The sequence below is a fragment of the Lacerta agilis genome, chromosome 9 (genome assembly GCF_009819535.1).
Source record: "Lacerta agilis isolate rLacAgi1 chromosome 9, rLacAgi1.pri, whole genome shotgun sequence".
Taxonomy (NCBI): Eukaryota; Metazoa; Chordata; class Lepidosauria; order Squamata; family Lacertidae; genus Lacerta; species Lacerta agilis.
In genome coordinates this window covers 24,211,729-24,229,554 of record NC_046320.1, presented here as the reverse complement: position 1 = coordinate 24,229,554, position 17,826 = coordinate 24,211,729, and positions in this window count along the sequence as shown.

Sequence of the window (17,826 nt, the reverse complement as noted above, 5' to 3'; positions counted from 1 at the left end):
TCACAAGAGAATGCAACGCAAGTTGCAAAATGGGACTTCCTTGTAGCTCCTGCTGCCACATGCTTTGCTTGAGTATGAACACTAACCAATGTTTGGTCAACTTCAGTGTGAGACTTACACCATTTTTGCTCTTGTTTTCAGCTTGCTTCAGATGCTTGCCAGAATACCAAGGAGCCACTCAGGCTCCCCAACTCTGGAGAGGACTCTTGGGAGTGAGCATGTTACCAGCCTGTCTCATCTTGCCATTCAACAGCGAGACCTGGGTTTCAACAGAATCCTCAGCTTTCGCCAATGGAAAATCCCCCAGAGCTGTCATTTTCCATCAGTTTCCAAGGGTAGGCCATCCCAATGGGCCCACCAGGAATTGCTGCTTCCAGAGAAAGGTTCAACAGGTCCAATGAATGCACACCACCACCTTTGGTCTATCCCTCATATCACTTGGGGTAAATACTACAAAGGGTGTACCCTGTCCAGTGTGTTGGACTGATGACTATTTGAGAGAAACCCATTTGTGGAAGCCATGAAGTTTTGAGGCAGCCCAGTGACAGCCTCTGCATAGATATTTAAGTCACTTCCCCACAGTACCCCAACAATCTAGAGATATCTAATTGGAAATCATACTCAGAGTTTCAGTAGGCCTTCTCTGAGTATGACTGATATTAGGTCTCACCCACTGTGATTAGATAGCTTTCAAAATATGTCCTACTGCTCTTGTTGGTGCTGACCTTTAAAGCCCTAAATGGCCTCAGCCCAGTATACCTGAAGGAACGTCTCCACCCCCATCATTCTGCCCAGACACTGAGGTCCATCTCCAAGGGCCTTCCAGCGGTTCCCTCACTGCGAGATGTGAGGTTACAGGGAACCAGACAGAGGGGCTTCTTGGTGGCGGCGCTTGCCCTGTGGAACACCCTCCCATCAGATGTCAAGGAAATAAACAACCATCTGACTTTTAGAAGACATCTGAAGGCAGCCCTGTTTAGGGAAGTTTTTAATGTTTGATGTTTTATCGTGTTTTTAATATAATGTTGAGAGCCGCCCAGAGTAGCTGAGGAAACCCAGCCAAATGGGTGGGGTATAAATTATTATTATTATTATTATTATTATTATTATTATTATTATTATTAGGGTCTTAGCTATATAGCTGCAAATAAAACATTTTAAGTGTGTTGTAAAGTGTAATATACAAATGTGACAGTAGATGGTGAAAGTGAGCTATGGAAAATTCAATGTATTTTTCAAAACACTTTTTAAAAAAAGCATTTTCACAGCGTTTTTTGTATGTGTGTAGATTCCACCAAGATGTCAGGGCATCAGGATAACATCTAAACAGGATATTTGACAGCATTGGTCACTACCTGACAATATTTGACAGGTTTAATTTTGTTTACTTTTTTAAAAAGTATCATAGTAATACTTTTATTGGGTTTTTGTTACTTTTCCATTTCCTTTCTAATGAGCCAGCCTGCAATTGTTTTTGAAGGTTAAATGGCTACTTGAAGTCTGTGCACTTTTTGAATATGGATGTCTTGGCTGATCTATGGAAGTCATATTCATGGCACTAATTTTAAGAAAACCGAGCTTAAAATAATTGGAATAATTGTACATAATACTGAATCAATATTTATGCATCCAAAGAAAAAGAAAGCTTTTGCCAAGCAGCAATGCTTTATTCAGGAATTTCTTAAGATACATTTTCCCCATTAATTTCTCTCTCACCCCCCTCCCTGTGCTTCATACACAGATGCCAACATAATATAAATCAAGATGTCATTCCTTCAGAAGATCAAGAAGCAACATTTTGCTATTCCAAAATTAATCTCTTTCCCTGGGAACTCTCCTGAGCATGGCGGTGTTTTTATTTCCATTTTCTTTTCGTGTAGCTGCCTGTCAGAATGTTAGTGTACATTTCCATTTGCAGTCTTAAGTTTTGGCATGCTTCCCTTTGCCTGTTGCCCATTTCCAAACCTTATTTGTACCGAATATTTTCTCTCATGTTCTCTCTCATAAAGATGCGTTTGTGATGTTCCCTAACAATGAAAAACAGTTGCACATGATGTAAGGCCTTGCGGTGGGACAACATGTGTCTGTTGACCTTAGCCTAACACCTCTGTGCACAAGCAGTTTTTTGTATTATGGGAATGCTGTAGTGCAACCACATGTTAAGTGAATTGCAGTCCTCTCGCTTGCACTGGTTCTGCTTTGCCAGGGATGACGGGGAACCTGCAGCTTTAGAAATATTGTTGGGTATCTAACTCTCCATCATCTCTTACCATTGACGTGGGTGCTGGGCCTGATGGGAACTGGAGCCCAACAGTGTCTGGCAGGGCACAGGGTTCTCATGCGTATTCTGTGAGATTGCCCAAACCTAGTCACTGTTTATAGTAGCAAGTAATTTACCAAAGCAAAGAGTAAAGGCAGTTTCACATCTGCATCTGCATCACAAGGATTCTATTCACTAGGTATTCAACACTGGATGACTCATAGATGATGGGGAACAGTCTCCATGGAAAAACACAGTGCCTGTTTTTTATTTGTCATTGGTCACTCTCTCAGCCATGTCACGCTTGCAGTTATGAAATGATTAACTTGCACATGGAACCAGTTGTTTTCAGTGCGGGAAGCTGCAGTGGTGTTCCCACATTGTACAGAGGGATATGACTTTTCCAAACTGTAATTGCTGAAGACTGAGCCTCTTAGCCCCGCCTCCATTTCCTTTGCCCTTTTCTGTTTTCCCTCTGTGGAATTTTATAGTGTGAGCTCCTTGGGGCAAAGACTTGCCCTCTTGTGCACTGTAAAGCAGGGTTTGGCAACATACAGGAGAGAAAAAAACTTGATAAACACAGAGAAGGCTTTTTGGTTCCCCCCCCCATCACCAGTGTGGTGCAGTGTGGTGTAGTGGTTAAGAGCAGTAGACTCATAATCTGGTGAACCGGGTTCGTGTCCCTGCTCTTCCACATGCAGCTGCTGGGTGGCCTTGGGCTAGTCACACTTCTTGAAGTCTCTCAGCCCCACTCACCTCACAGTGTTGTGGAGAAGAAGGGAAAGGAGAATATTAGCCGCTTTGAGGACTCCTTTGGGTAGTGATAAAGCGGGATATCAATCCAAACTCCTCCTCTTCTTCTTCTTCACCAGCCCATTAGCACTTCTTCTTCCATTGTGCTTCATAGTACAGTGCAGGCGGCAACCTTTTCCAACCAAGGGTTGCATTTCTTCACAGAGAACCTTCCTGAGCCAATTCCAGGGGTCGACAGGTCCAAAGTCAAGAGTGGTCAGCACAATGGATGTCCCTACATCCTAGCAACTCAAAAGCCTGAGACATTTTCACTCACTGCCCCCCACCATCATTTCATTTTCCATCAAAGCAAGCAAAAGGACATTATCGTTCCGGTTGGAGGGCACAGAGCAGGGCTGCTGAGAGGTGTGGCCTGGGAAGTGGGCACAACAAGGGAGAGTCCTAAGAGTGGCATAGAGGAGCCCCAGAAGGCTGCATTTGCCCCTGGGCTTGAGGTTCCCCACCCCTGCTTTACAGTTTATAAGAGGGCAAGTCCTCTGTCCCAAGGAGGCTTACATTTTAAATTCCACAGAGGGAAAGCAGAAAAGGAGGACGGAAACGGGGGCAGGGCTAACAGGGAAGCAATTCTTTCTGGTACACATGCTAAATTATAAACTCAGTTGCAGAAGAGCCTAGGAACAGGGATCTGTGTCAAAAACCTGGATGTCAAGGAGCAATTTAAAGCTGCTGCAACACTGACAACATAGTATTAAGATTGTGCAGGATGGTGTTGGTGTGAATGTGAGGCACACATCAGCACACATTTTGTTCATAAATCAAGGAGATATTGCAGTGCAGCTGTTTGGCAGTCTTACTTTCTTACTTCCACAGTCCTCTATGCAGGTGCATCTGTGGAGGCGGGGGGGGGGGAGAGGCCTGGAAAATGTTGTCTCTAAGTTATTGGAGCATAGTTGCTATGCCATGTAAAGGGCTATGCAAAACACCTCAATGCCAGACACTTTAGGAACAGCGTCCAAATTCCATCCTTTTGACATGAATCTTAGCTCAATGGCTTAATTATGCAACCATAGTTTTGTGTTCCAGCCTGTAAAAAAAGGAAGGAATTTTGATTGCATGGCTCAAGGACAGGTCACAAGCCTTCCACTGTGAGTCTGAGTCTTCAGTTACTGCAAAGCAAGTGTACGAGGCCATACCATCCAGAGCTAATTTTGATGAAAAAAGGTGACCAGATGAGATCCCCCCCCCGTTTTAGGTATGTTATTACAAGTGTTGGGTTCATTTAACCAATAGATGTTATAACTTTTAAACTCTGTCCTTCAGACTATTATTTACAGTTTAATGCCAGCTCATTGATTCTAAGCACCTTTATTTGGAAATTCTGTGGAATTTGACTTGACTTACTGTGACACATCTGCTGAAAGAAAGAAAGAAAAGAAAGAAAGTCATTTAGTTTTTGATTTACTAGCCTGCTGCTACCTCCTGAAGTACTTCCCTATTTAGCACGTACCCTCAAGTATGCTGGAGTAACCTGGTTGTTGCTGTGGCTCCCATGAGTGTAGCCAGACCAACTTGTAAAATTTGTTTACTTTGAAAGCAGCTGCATGGGGCCTCAGTGGGAGAGCTGTGAAGCTGGTGATATTGGTAGAGTTGCCCTTTGAAGTACTTGGGTCCCAAGCCATTTACAGCTTTGTAGGCTAGTATTAACACCTCAGATTGTACTTGGTAGCTCACCAGCAGCCAATGCAAAACTTCCAACACTGGTGATGGCATGGTCCCATCTCGCAATCCAGCAGCTGCATTCTGGGCTAGCTGCAACCTCTTGAGTTCTGTCAGTTCTCCAGCCAACAGGAATGTTGTGTTTTATGTCTCTTGTTTTCTCCCTAATTTAACTGTATTCAAACTGCTCTTCTTTTGCCTCAATAATATTCCTGTTCATGCACTAATATTTATATAATGTCTAAAGCAGGAGTAGGAATCCTTAGGACCACAGGCCAGATATGACCCTCTGTCAATGACCAGGAGTTGGATCCTTCATGGTTGGGTGGACTCTGAACCTTAAAGGGAAAGACATGCAGGACCATCCATGTCCCAAGGAGATAGCACTGTGATCCACTGACATGTGGACTACACTGTACAAGACCCTCGGAGGCTTAAGCTTCCCCTGCTCCATCGCAAGAGGTTACTAGAGAAGGCTTGGTCCTTTTAAGTCAGACAGCATCTTGCAGTACAGGTGGTGCTAATAATCAGGCTGTAACTGACTCTATCACTATGTAAGTGTTCGATTTCAGCTTGTTCTTTGCTGGAGCAAATTTAGAGATCTGTGTTTCACAGCAGCAACACTGCCTTGCCCTGCCCTACATCCTGGCTGAATCTCGCCTTACACTGTAGAGGACATTTTCTAGGCTTCTCTTTCTGGCCCTTGGAAATCTTCCCAGGCCGCACCCCATGACCATCACTGGCCACACTCTTAACACAAATATTTCTGCCTGGTTGATAAGTGTCCTAGGGCTCTGACGATGCCTCATATGGGTCTGGATGGAGAACAGACGGGCTGTGTGTAGAAACTGGCCTACTGTATACAAAGGTAAAATTTACATATGTTGCTTCACCCCATTTTTGCCTCTGGCCCCGCCCACTACTTGCATGTGGTCACCATAAGGTTGTCCAGAAGGGAGTGTGACCCCTCAGACTGAAAAAGCTTCCTCAAACCTGATCTAAAGCATTTTCATCAGCATCAGTATATTTGGTATCAATGTGCTACATTTAACCTGTCAGGAGCAAGTCGGGCACTATTCAAAGTCAAAGTTAGCTCTTTATTAGTAAGAACATGATCTGCACAGACTTGGTGGAGTGTCGGGCCTAATGAGCACAGCAGCTCATCCCTAGTAGGTCTTGCCACAGGATCAGTTGCCAAGACTGGAAGTCCCCATCTCCCCACAACTGTCAATGTTTCCTCCTCTTCAGGGTTGTTTCCAAGCAATCAGAGACTGTGCCTGTCTGAACCCAACCTCTCCTCTGCTCTGTTCATGCTCTTCTGGTTCCATGAGACAAGGGGGGAGGGGAACTTGTCACAACAGGAGGAGAGACACTTGTGACTGCACCAGCCTGACTCATCTCTCTCTCTGGACTTCTCTCTGACACAGACTCTCACAGCTCACTAAGTCCTGTTACTTCTGAACTTCCAACACCCCCCCAACAGTCTTTTCCCTCTGACCACTCATCGTTTTCGCACCACCAACACCCGGGCTCTGAGCCTTCTTCCCTTGGAGCTCCCCAGTAGGTTCATCCCACCATTCATCTGCATCCAACCATTCCCTGACACCTAGAAGTGTTTGATAAGCACATAGGACTTTGCTCACTGATACATATCTCATTATGACATCACACAGCATGATATCATGTCAGCATTTCAATAGCATAAGGGTGTAGTTTAGAATGATTAAAAGTGTCGTTTTCCCAGATCAGTCCCTCTAATATTCTAACAGTGAACAGGTTTCTAAGAGCACTTCAAAGTGTTTCAATTCTACAGACAGTTTTCACAGTATCCGGTGTTCAGCTGTAGGCTGGGTCAGTTTGACTTGAGATGCCATGGATATATTTTTTCCTGGAAGTATTCCAGAACACTCTTAAAAATATCTGATCTCTAGCTGGAGTGTGGTGACCGCTACTGGCATACCCCAGGATCTTAGAGTCTAGCAAATCTTAAAAGTAGAAAGGGACCAAGGGGCCATCTAGCCCAACTTCTGCCCAAAGGCAGGCTCGCCCAATGCAATAGCTGCCCAGCAGGGCAACCTATGCAACTGCAGTTCAGATTAAGGTTGTCCACAAGCAGGAAACTGAACAAACTATTAAATAGCTTAAGGTGATTGAAGCAGGAGGTCCAAGCCACATCTTGCAGGGAAAGGCAAGAAGGCACCAACTTCACATCTCCCTATGTTACTAGCCAATATGACTTTGCAGGGGGGAGGAGTTAGAGAGAGAATCCTTTCCTAGCCCTATATAGAATTATCATGGAAACCTATTTATAAAAAGTCACAGTACTGTCATCCTCAATCAGCCAGTGTGTGTAGTGGTTAAGAGTGGTAGATTCGTGTCTCCACTCCTCCACATGCAGCTGCTGGGTGACCTTGGGCTAGTCACACTTCTCTGAAGTCTCTCAGCCCCACTCACCTCACAGAGTGTTTTGTTGTGGGGGAGGAGGGAAAGGAGAATGTTAGCCGCTTTGAGACTCCTTCGGGTAATGAAAAGCGGGATATCAATCCAAACTCTTCTTCTTCTTCTTCTTTTCAGAAAATATTGACGCTCAGACATTCTCATTGTCCCATCAGCTGCTATACTGGTGGTCTTTATTTGTGACATTGAAATTCTCGTTTTCATGTGACCTGAATGAAAAAGTACAGCACTGTGTAACTTACTGGAATCATGATGCAAATGAAGAAGACTTCACTTCCTTCATTATTATTTCCCCCTGGTGCATAATTCATCAATCTGTTGAGGTACACATATTTATGGGTGTCAGAAATAAAGTGGAGAAAGCAGCGCTGGTTCAAAGAAGCATATTCTGTGCATTTTCTCCCACACCCAAAAGTGTTGACAACTTAGAAGAAGAAAACTGGGGATGTCAGGAAAACTGTTTAGCCACGCAACTGAAAATTGCACACCCAGTGCTAGCTCAGCAATCCACTCCAGTGTTGGTCTTGCTGACCTTGACCATACCATGGGGGTTATTGATTCACATAGAGACATTTCACTTCAGTATTTCTATGGGAAGCAAGAGATGGCAAGGCTAATGTGCAAAAGGAGAATTCCTTTTCTGTCAGAGGTGTCATTTCAGATTTCCAGGAGGGGCAAAGCGACCCATTCTCAGATAAACTCCAAGAGTACAAGCCTATGTGCGTTTAAACTGAATTTAATTGGGTTTACTTCTGAGTAGCAGGCCTGGCCCATAATGATGCACTCATTTGAGAATTAGTCCCATTGGCTTTTAAGTGGGATTTACTTTGGAACAGGATTTGACTGTAGATTGCATAATTATAAAGAAATAATAACAATGCAGTGTGTTTTATTAAGCATTTGCTATGGCTACTTTTTATACTTCCTAATACAGTTGTACCTTGGTTTTCGAACAGCTTAGTTCTTGAACGGTTTGGCTCCCAAGCGCTGCAAACCCGGAATGGTTGTTCCACTTTGCAAACTATTTTTGGAAGCCTAATGTCTGACGGGGCTTCCATGGCTTCTGATTGGCTGCAGGAGCTTCCTGCAGCCAATCAGAAGCTGTGCTTTGGTTTCCGAATGTTTTGGAAGTCGAACGGACTTCCGAAACGGATTCTGTTCAACTTCCAAGGTACAACTGCAACTCTTGCATTATTGTAAGCACAGGACAAATATTACTGGTTTTACGGGGGATAAATGCTTTTGTGTTCAACACCTAGAGCACATAACTCAATTTAATAGATTATTGTTATAAGCCTTGTAACAACTATCATTCACTAGAAACATAAGTGATATGGGATGGAGGGGGCGTTGTCTGTCCCCTGCTTTCTGTGACTAATATTGGGTTTGCTCATATGTTGTGAGGCAGGATAGCATTACCAGGGGTTTACCATGGACACATGCAGAAAAATGTGGTACCATACTCAGTTTATAACCATGCTGGAGTGGATTAGCATGCATATGTAGCAAGAAAAAACCTGCCATTTTAGGTGTGTGGTGCCATGCACATTTACAAAGACACATTTGTTGTGTTTTTGTAGTAAACCAAAGTTCTTCATGGAATAGGAGCTGGGAAGATTCAGGCAGAAATTGTGTTTCTAACTCTAGTATGACAATGGCTGCAATCCTTCAGCCCCTAACTTGGAAGTAAGCCACATAGAGCCCCTTGTGGCTTACCTCTGATGGACATGCATGTGAATGCATTGCAAGGCTGCAATCCTATACAAATGTTCTTGGAGGAAGGTGTACTGAGCATGGTGGAATTTAGCTTTGAATAAACACCCACAGGCTTCTTCTAACATTTTATGTTAGAGTGAGGGCTGAGATTAGTTCCCTCCTGTTTTAATATTCCGGGCATTGACCTTGGCCTGTTCTCTTGGCAATCAGTTTGCTACAGTTTAATTTAGACAGGGGGAAAATAGGGTTGTATTAGCAGTAATGGGGAAGGGTAGGGAAGAATGACAACCATAAGAGTGTCAGCAAAAATGGGATGCATTGTGTTGTAAATGGAGGCTTTCGGGGCTTGAAGCTCTCAAATGAATTTGCTCTGACAGCTACTCCATTTGACAGCATGCACAGTGCAACCACACATACACAGAGGCAACATTTCACTTCTCTGCTAAATTCATAGATAAGAATGATCTACTTATGCATGCAGATCTGATGGCATCTTAGATGAAATACAGTCTAGTGTTTTAAATGAATTTATAGACAAGGGTTGGGTCCCCCTAGGTGTCAAGACTGACACTGAACTTATTCAGAAGTGTGGCTCTTTCTGTTGTTGTTGTTATTAATAATACACAAAATGATCCACCATTAGAAATTGTACTGTTTGTGGTTTGGCATGGTCTGTTGATAGCAGTTTATTGTGTGCTTTGTGCTGGTTTCAGCAACATTTAAATTAACAGAAGTATTGTTCTTTTAGTTGGTTTTAATATTATACTGTTATATTTTGTATGTATCTTTTTGCAAAACACTTTGGGAAGGTTTTCCCTTTTTTACTGCTAAATAAAACAAATTTATATAAATAGATAAATATAAAGCACTGAAACTTTATCAGAGTTAGACAAAATGCTCTCCCTCCATGCTCCTATTGGAAACATTTTAAGAGCTTGTGGGGTGTTATAATGGATTGGATGAAGTATTTTTTTTAATATAGCAGACAGATGAAGAATCGGGAGTTCTTTACTTTATGACTCTTATTTTTCTATCTTTCTCTTTTCTGTTCTTTATATTTCTTTTCCCCCTTCTTTATCCCCCCCTTCTGTGTTTTTATTGTATCTATCGAAAAGTCTTGGGTTTGGTTAAAAAATGGGAAAATAGATCAAGTTTGTATTTTCCCCCCTCTAGAACCATTAATAAAATTTATTTATTTTTTAAAAGGAAACATTTTTAAGAGCTTAGATAGCTGCCACTCATTTGTATAGTACACTTGAAGTAGTTAGGGCTGTATAACAGCTGCTTGCTTTTGGTGATGCTCTTCATGCGGTTTGAATGTAGCACTTCATGTTATACAGTTATGTAGATGTTCCTTGGATTTTAAAAGTATTGCATTTCCACCCCAACTTTCCTCCAGGGAGCTCAAGGTGGCATACACTGTTCTCTCTCCATTTTGCCCTCACAACAACCGTGTAAGATAGGTTAGGCTAAGAGGCAGTGACTGGCCCAAGGTTACCCAGTTCGCTTCATGGCTGAGCAGGGATTGAAATTCTGGTCTCCAAGGTCCTAGGCGAACACTCTAAACCATTACAGCACACTGGCTCTCAAGGATACCTTGAGTAGGATCAAATTAAAGGAGTTAAGACTTTATTCTAAGGCCACTAACTTATTTTTACTCCTGAGTTCTGGCACCCTCTAGCTTTGGACCTGGCCACCTCTGCCTCCCAGTCTCTTTGCTGAGCCACCATTTTGTTTTCAAATAAACAACATACAATACAGTGGCTTTTTAGAACTAAAAGTGCTGCAGTATAGGGGTGTGTGTGTGGTGTAAAAGACACAGAGAGATTGAACATTTTGTCCCTTGTTAAGAGACTACTGTTTTTAAGCTCCTGGCCGTCCAAAATATCCTGTTTTGTTTCTGAAAAGGGCACCATGCAAAGGCTTATGCAAATTGACCACATCAGATTCCGGGGCAGAAAGGGGTATTTTATCAGTTTCTCCCAGCCATTGGGACCACATTTGCTGGGGGTGATGGTGGTTGTAGTCAGAAAGAAAGAAAGAAGAAAGACTGCACCTGGTAGGGGAAGGTTGAGGTAAAGAAATCCCTCTCAACAAACTTCATCCAGGGATTATATTTGTGTTGCAACAGTTCTTAAGTATTAGCCCTTCTGGTGAAATTAGTGCCAATATGACTCTGGACATGAAATTTATTTGGCCTGAAGAATTTACTGCTTGTAAAGTCGTACCTTAGAAGTCAAACGAAATCCGTTCCGGAAGTCCATTCGACTTCCAAAACGTTTGGAAACCAAAGTGCAGCTTCTGATTGGCTGCAGAAACTCCTGCAGCAAATTGGAAGCCGCAGAAGCTGTGCTGGACGTTTGGCTTCCGAAAATTGTTCGAAAACCAGAACACTCACTTCCGAGTTTCAATCGTTCGGGAGCTGATTCATTCGAGAGCCAAGGCGTTCAAGATCCGAGGTACGATTGTATTCACAAAATCCTCGGGTGCCTTTGATTTTTTTTTTTGATTTTTTGTTTGTGCTGGCATACTTAAATTCTGTGCAAAGTTAAGGTTGCCATCTAGTGGTACTAGATTAGAACAGTGGGCTACAAATTCCTTTGTACCAAGAGATCAAGGGATAACTGAGGTGAGATGAGATGAGATGATGAAATGAAATACAACACAACAGAGGTGCTTACCTCTGCAGACCCAAAGTTAGTGGGTTCCAGACTGAATACAGATTGAGTTTGTTTTCCCTGTCATGCTCTCAAGGCTGATTCTGTGCATGGGGCTTTTTATATCTGCTCCAGAGGATCTGCACAATTTAGCCCAAAATAAACATGTTTCTATGCATTGTATCCTAAAATGGGCATTTTATATGCATTTTAAACTAAAGCATACATTCTTGCACGCATTTTTTTTGTTATTTTGAGACAAACACTGTATCGCAATACTTGGAGAATTGTGAAATGTGTATGGGAAGTGCAAATCAGGTCACTTTGCTTAAAAATATGGGCAGAAATAAATCCTTGAGCATAGTAATGCACAGTAGAGTTGGGCACTTGTGCTGTCAATGAGCCTTTAGGCTAATACTGTATAGATGTTTACATTCTCCTTTCAAGCCTCTTTAAGCATGTTGTGAAAGTGCCATTAATTCTCCTATTACCATGCGGATTTCTCTTTCTCCCTCTGTGAGGCAAAGGCTGGGCTGCATGGTTAGTGAGAAATTAGGTGCACATCTGAAGGCCCTGTGCTTATACTGAATTTCTAGAAATCTGTTTGTGGTATGTTTTCTCACTGACTGCACAGAAGCTCATTAGAGTAGATAATATGGTTGTCAGTTTGATTCTATGCAATACCATCAACAACAGTACATCTTTGTTTTTTCCTAAGTTTTTCTTGGGGTGTGTTTGTGTTGTTGGTAGCTGTGCTGATAGTCTGGCCTCCATTTAGCATTTACCACAATGCCCCTGGCTTACTATTGTTAGCATCCATCTATCCCAAGATATAATGGGAAAGTGTATCTTCAGGGGTGAAGTCAAACTGTTAGATAGTTACAGCGCCTGCTGTGGCTGTAGAGACTGATACAGGAGAGACATGTTTTGTTACAGCTGAGGCAGAGGAAGGTGTCCGGTTGTGTGTTTCTTCTTTCTGCACATTCCTCTTCTGGTCGCTGCTGTGGATATACAACCCAACTGTCTGTCTGTCTGTAAGGGATTCCCATATGGAGAGGTTAATGTTGCCCTACTATTATTCCAGGGTATGGAGGGGGGGACAGGTAGGAGGGAGGAAATAGTTCCTTCCACAAAAAGGTGTCAGATATTTAGAAAATATCATTGTGCAGAATTGCCTCTTTTGAGAGGCAGGAACAAAACAAAACTGCTCAGAAAAAAGCTCTCCTGAGAAATTTCAGTTAAGCTCTTAAGCAGACATGAACAAGTTTGTACTTGCACAGTAATTGTAATTGTAAACTTTATGCAGATACATAGCACTGTTTGCAAGCCACTAGATGGAGGTATTGCACAGGATTTCAGACATCATTCACAAGCAACTATGTACCGTATATTCACCTACATCCTATCTGCCCCATTTTCTGATACTCATTCCTGCAAATCTCTTTTCTGTTCTCTCTCCGCCCCCTGCCCCCCCCCAATTTTCAGCAGATTTGGGAGACACCTTTTAATGTTTGTTTTCTTTTGTACACTTTTCTTACCACAATCAAGAGAATAACACTGACACCACATTAGAATCAGATATATTGGCAAGCATGGCTTTTTCCCCCCTAGAAGAAAAGTTATCAGAATCACACCGAACAGACCTTTGTACTGGTGGTAAAGGGGATTCCCCCATTTATGCAGGGGTTACTGTAAAGCCCATTGGTTTTATTGTAAAACTTAAGGAGAAAGAATAGCACATCTTTCCTCCTCTGCCAAGATGGTTGTGAGAAAAGGTGGGCACTTGCTTACATAGGAAACCTATTTTTCCCCCAGTAGGGGAATAATGGGAACGAGGAGAAAGAATTCTGGAGATTTCACTTGAAATTGAAAGTTATCCTATACAACTTTATTTGCACGTACATTTGGAGCTTTTCTTTTCTTTCTTTTTTAATAGTCTTTATTGATTTAAAAACAAGCAAATATACATACTTTGAATCAAAAAGAAAAAAAGGATAACTGTAGAAAGAAAAAAAACAAGTGCAAGTATATAAAAAAATTAAGCAAAACAAAGAAAACAAAAACAAAAACAAAATATCATCACACAAAACAACATTTTATAATCATAAGAAAAGACAACTTCCATTTCTTCACATTGTATTTGTATTTTCTTTTTCCTTAAATTTAATGCACATTCTTTTATTACTTCGTTTAACCTTTTGGTTTCTTATCATATACTTGTTATATATCTTTTTTTTTTTTCAAGTGTCAGTTTAGTTCCCCTAAGAGATTGTTGTTTAAGTAATATGTTTTTAAGTATTTTTTTTAAAAGTTCCATTCTCTATATATCTTTTGATTAGAAAGCCCTCTTATCTTCCCTGACATCTTTGCCAATTTGAGATATTCTATCATCAGTGTCTGCCATTCTAGTATTGTTGGTACTGTTTCGTCTTTCCATTTTCTCGCCACTAGTATCCTGGCTGCTGTTGTTCCATACATGAGCAATGGTCTTATATTCTTGTCTATTTCTAATGGCATTTGGAGATTTTCACTTATGTTTGGAGCATATCAACTAATTCCTTCTCAGAGAAAACCTTTTGAAATTAATGAACTTAAATCAATCATGTCTATTTACTTCAGTGGGTCTGCTATGAGTAGGATTGCATACTACACACTTATGCCAGAATATATGTGTGGGTTGAGGAAAAATTGGTAAGGTGGAAGAGAAGAGATAATTATGGATGCTTCTGTTGAAATGAGTGGTGTGTGTGTGTGTGTGTGTGTGTTGCTCAATGTTTCCGTTGTTCTCCTGTACATTTTGCAAAATACCCCATTTCCTTCGAAAGAGATGTTTCTAGCAATATCATCACATTGGCACCTCCATAGTAGTGAAGTTAGAATTGCATCCTAAGCGTGTGTGTGTTCCCAAGTTTTCCATTTACTTTGGAGGAGATGTTGTTAACCGATGTTATCACCGGCATCATTATAGCAGTACTGGGGTTAGGACTGCATCCTGTGTGTGTTGCTGGATGCTTTTGTTATCTCATTCATTATTATTCTTATCACAACACACTACAACACTACAGGCGGCCTACTGAAACTTAGTCATGGTTATTAATTTCAGCGGGTCTACTCTGAGCAAAATTTATTTGAATACCAAAGTGTGTGCAGACTTTTTTTGGGGGGGGGGGCATCTCATAGCTTACCATCATAGCACATAGTTTAGTAAGATACTAAGTATTTGCAACAATGCATGTCTTTAATATTCACAGTATCTTTTCAAGATAGGGAGAAAACTAGTACACCTTGGCCATGCACAGTGGCCCCGTTGGCAATGCCCTCATGACCTCAACCAGGTGTAGTGGGCACTGCTGATACCACATCCCTTCTAATAATATCATTGCAACCTCAAGAAACATGGCCGCGGAGGACCCTTCAGCAGCTGAAGACAACTTCTAACATGAAAGGAAAAACAAGAGGGCTGTATAAATCGAGAGCCTTCTTAGGCACAGCGCTGTCTCAAAGATATCTCATAGAATCATAGAGTTGGAAGGGACCCTGAGGATCATCTCATCCAACCCCTTGCAATGCAGGGATATGCAGCCTTGAAATCGCAATTAGATGACAAGTACCATATATGCCCCTGCTTTCCCCCACCATGAGGTCACTTGCTAGGATAGCCACATTTTCCCCAAGCATGAGATGAATACACTCAGAAAAACGACAGTTAGATGTTGGAATTGATTATGTAGCACTCCATGTGGATCCCAGTGCATGAATACAAACCGTCAGTGTTCATGTGGCCTCAAATGAGAAGTGATTCTGATACTGTTGTTTAATGCTGTTTTTTAAAAAAAAGCCCACCATAAACTGGTAAACCAGACAAAAGTGGGAAGCTCTTTATGAGTGTGTAGGAAAACATTCAGACAGTATCATGCATACAAAAAGATACTTCCTTACACATGAAATGCCACTTCCTTCATTTTCTGCCTCAAGTGGCAAAGCAAGGAAACGAAAGAACTTATGCCACTTTTATTATTATTATTAATAGCTTAAAATAACTACAGGCTTTACCTTCTATTTTATATTGAACATTCATATTTTGGATGAATTATTAGTACTGTAGTAGTACTGGAGGCAGCGAGAGATCTTACTTTCTTGGGCTCCATGATCACTGAAGATGGTGACAGCAGTCATGAAAATAAAAGACGCCTGCTTCTTGGGAGGAAAGCAATGACAAACCTAGACAGCATCTTAAAAAGCAGAGACATCACCTTGCTGACAAAGGTCCGTATAGTTAAAGCTATGGTTTTACCAGTAGTAATGTATGGAAGTGAGAGCTGGACCATAAAGAAGACTGATCGCCGAAGAATTGATGCTTTTGAATTATGGTGCTGGAGGAGACTCTTGAGAGTCCCGTGGACTGCAAGAAGATCAAACCTATCCATTCTCAAAGAAATCAGCCTTGAGTGCTCACTGGAAGGGCAGATCCTGAAGTTGAGGCTCCAGTACTTTGGCCACCACATGAGAAGAGAAGACTCCCTGGAAAAGACCCTGATGTTGGGAAAGATGGAGGGCACAAGGAGAAGGGGACGACAGAGGATGAGATGATTGGACAGTGTTCTCGAAGCGACTGGCATGAGTTTGGCCAAACTGCGGGAGGCAGTGGAGGATAGGGGTACCTGGCGTGCTCTGGTCCATGGGGTCATGAAGAGTCGGACATGACTGAACAACTGAACAACAGCAACTGTAGTAGTAATAGTAGTATACCACCCTATGCCCACAGGTCTCAGGGTAGTTCACAAGATAAAAACACAATATAAAAACACAAAAAGTACATAATACATTATATACTCACCCCTGTTACAATTTTGGTCCCAATCAAACTAGCCATAGTATGTTGTCTCTTAAGGAATAATCATGGCCTAATCATGTCTATCCATTACTGGTTTGTGTGGTAGATTAATCAATTACAGCTTTAGTATCAGAGTAAAATCTCTCTTCCCCCTCCAATTAGCTGACAAAATTGAGTCAGGCTAGCCAAGAGAACAGAGAGTTGTGATCTCCTGTATTTTCTCGTTTTTGTAACAAACAAACAAACAAACAAACAAACACCCCCCACCTTGGGTGAAGTGGTTCAGTTTAGTGCTGCAGAACAGTGTGAGGTGAAGGCCACAGTTATGTGGCACACATTCTAATGGGGAATTCATGGTACAAATACAATTGCATACCATGCCTCCTAGGTTTTCCTAAGCTGGTGTGGAATCAAGGCATCCTGTCAACAACTTGCTTTTCTTATTCTTATCAAGCCATCGAGTGGGTTAATATGGATTCTGAGTCCATCCAACATACCTTACCTTGCTGCAACAGCCCTGCAAAGTCGTAGGCCGTTACTAGTCTCATTTAAACATGATCCTGGGAAATAACGAAGAATGGAACCGTGTGGTGCTGCCCATGCCAATTCCTTATTTAAACTGAACACTCCTACATATGGAATGTTAAGCCTGACATTGTATATTCCCACCTGCACTATGGATTCCTTGGTGGGCTTCTGCAGGACACACAGGTGAGGCCACCAGCTTAAATTATAGCCCTGTTCATGTGGTACTTGCCAACTGCTAGGGGCCGAGGTCCCTTTGGCCACTCCAATAAAATATTTGAGGGACCCGGGGTCCCCTAAAATTGATAGGTATAGTACAAAGGCTGTAATGCCTATGTCATAGAACCACAGAATTGTAGAGCTGGAAAGGACCCCAAAGGCCATCTAGTCCAACCCCCTTCAATGCAAGGATCTCGGCTAAAGCATCCATGACAGATGGCCATCCAACCTCTGCTTTAAAAACTCCAAAGAAGGAGAGTCCACAACCTCCCGAGGGACACCGTCCCACTGTCGAACAGCTCTTACTGTCTTGATGGGATGCTTGCTTTCCTGCCTTTTCCTTGGTTTTCCTTGATGTTTTGCCTACTGAGGTAAGTGCAGATATATTTATATTGTTTGGTATTATTTTCTTGTTTTAATTTTAAAAAATTATTTTTACTCTGGAGTTCCACAGTGATTATTAGTATCAGCAGCCCCGTGAAGGTTTTTTTTTTTTAAAACCAGTCCTACTTCCATATATCTTCCCATTTAATCCAGGTTACTTTGGGGTGGGGTTGAAGGGCATTTTGACGAGAATGCATGCATGAGCAGCAAAATAAATAAATAAATAAATAAATGCTTGCATGAGCATCAACAAGTCCATTGCCAATTATAGTGCAGTACAGACCATTCTTTTGTGGCATTCTTCA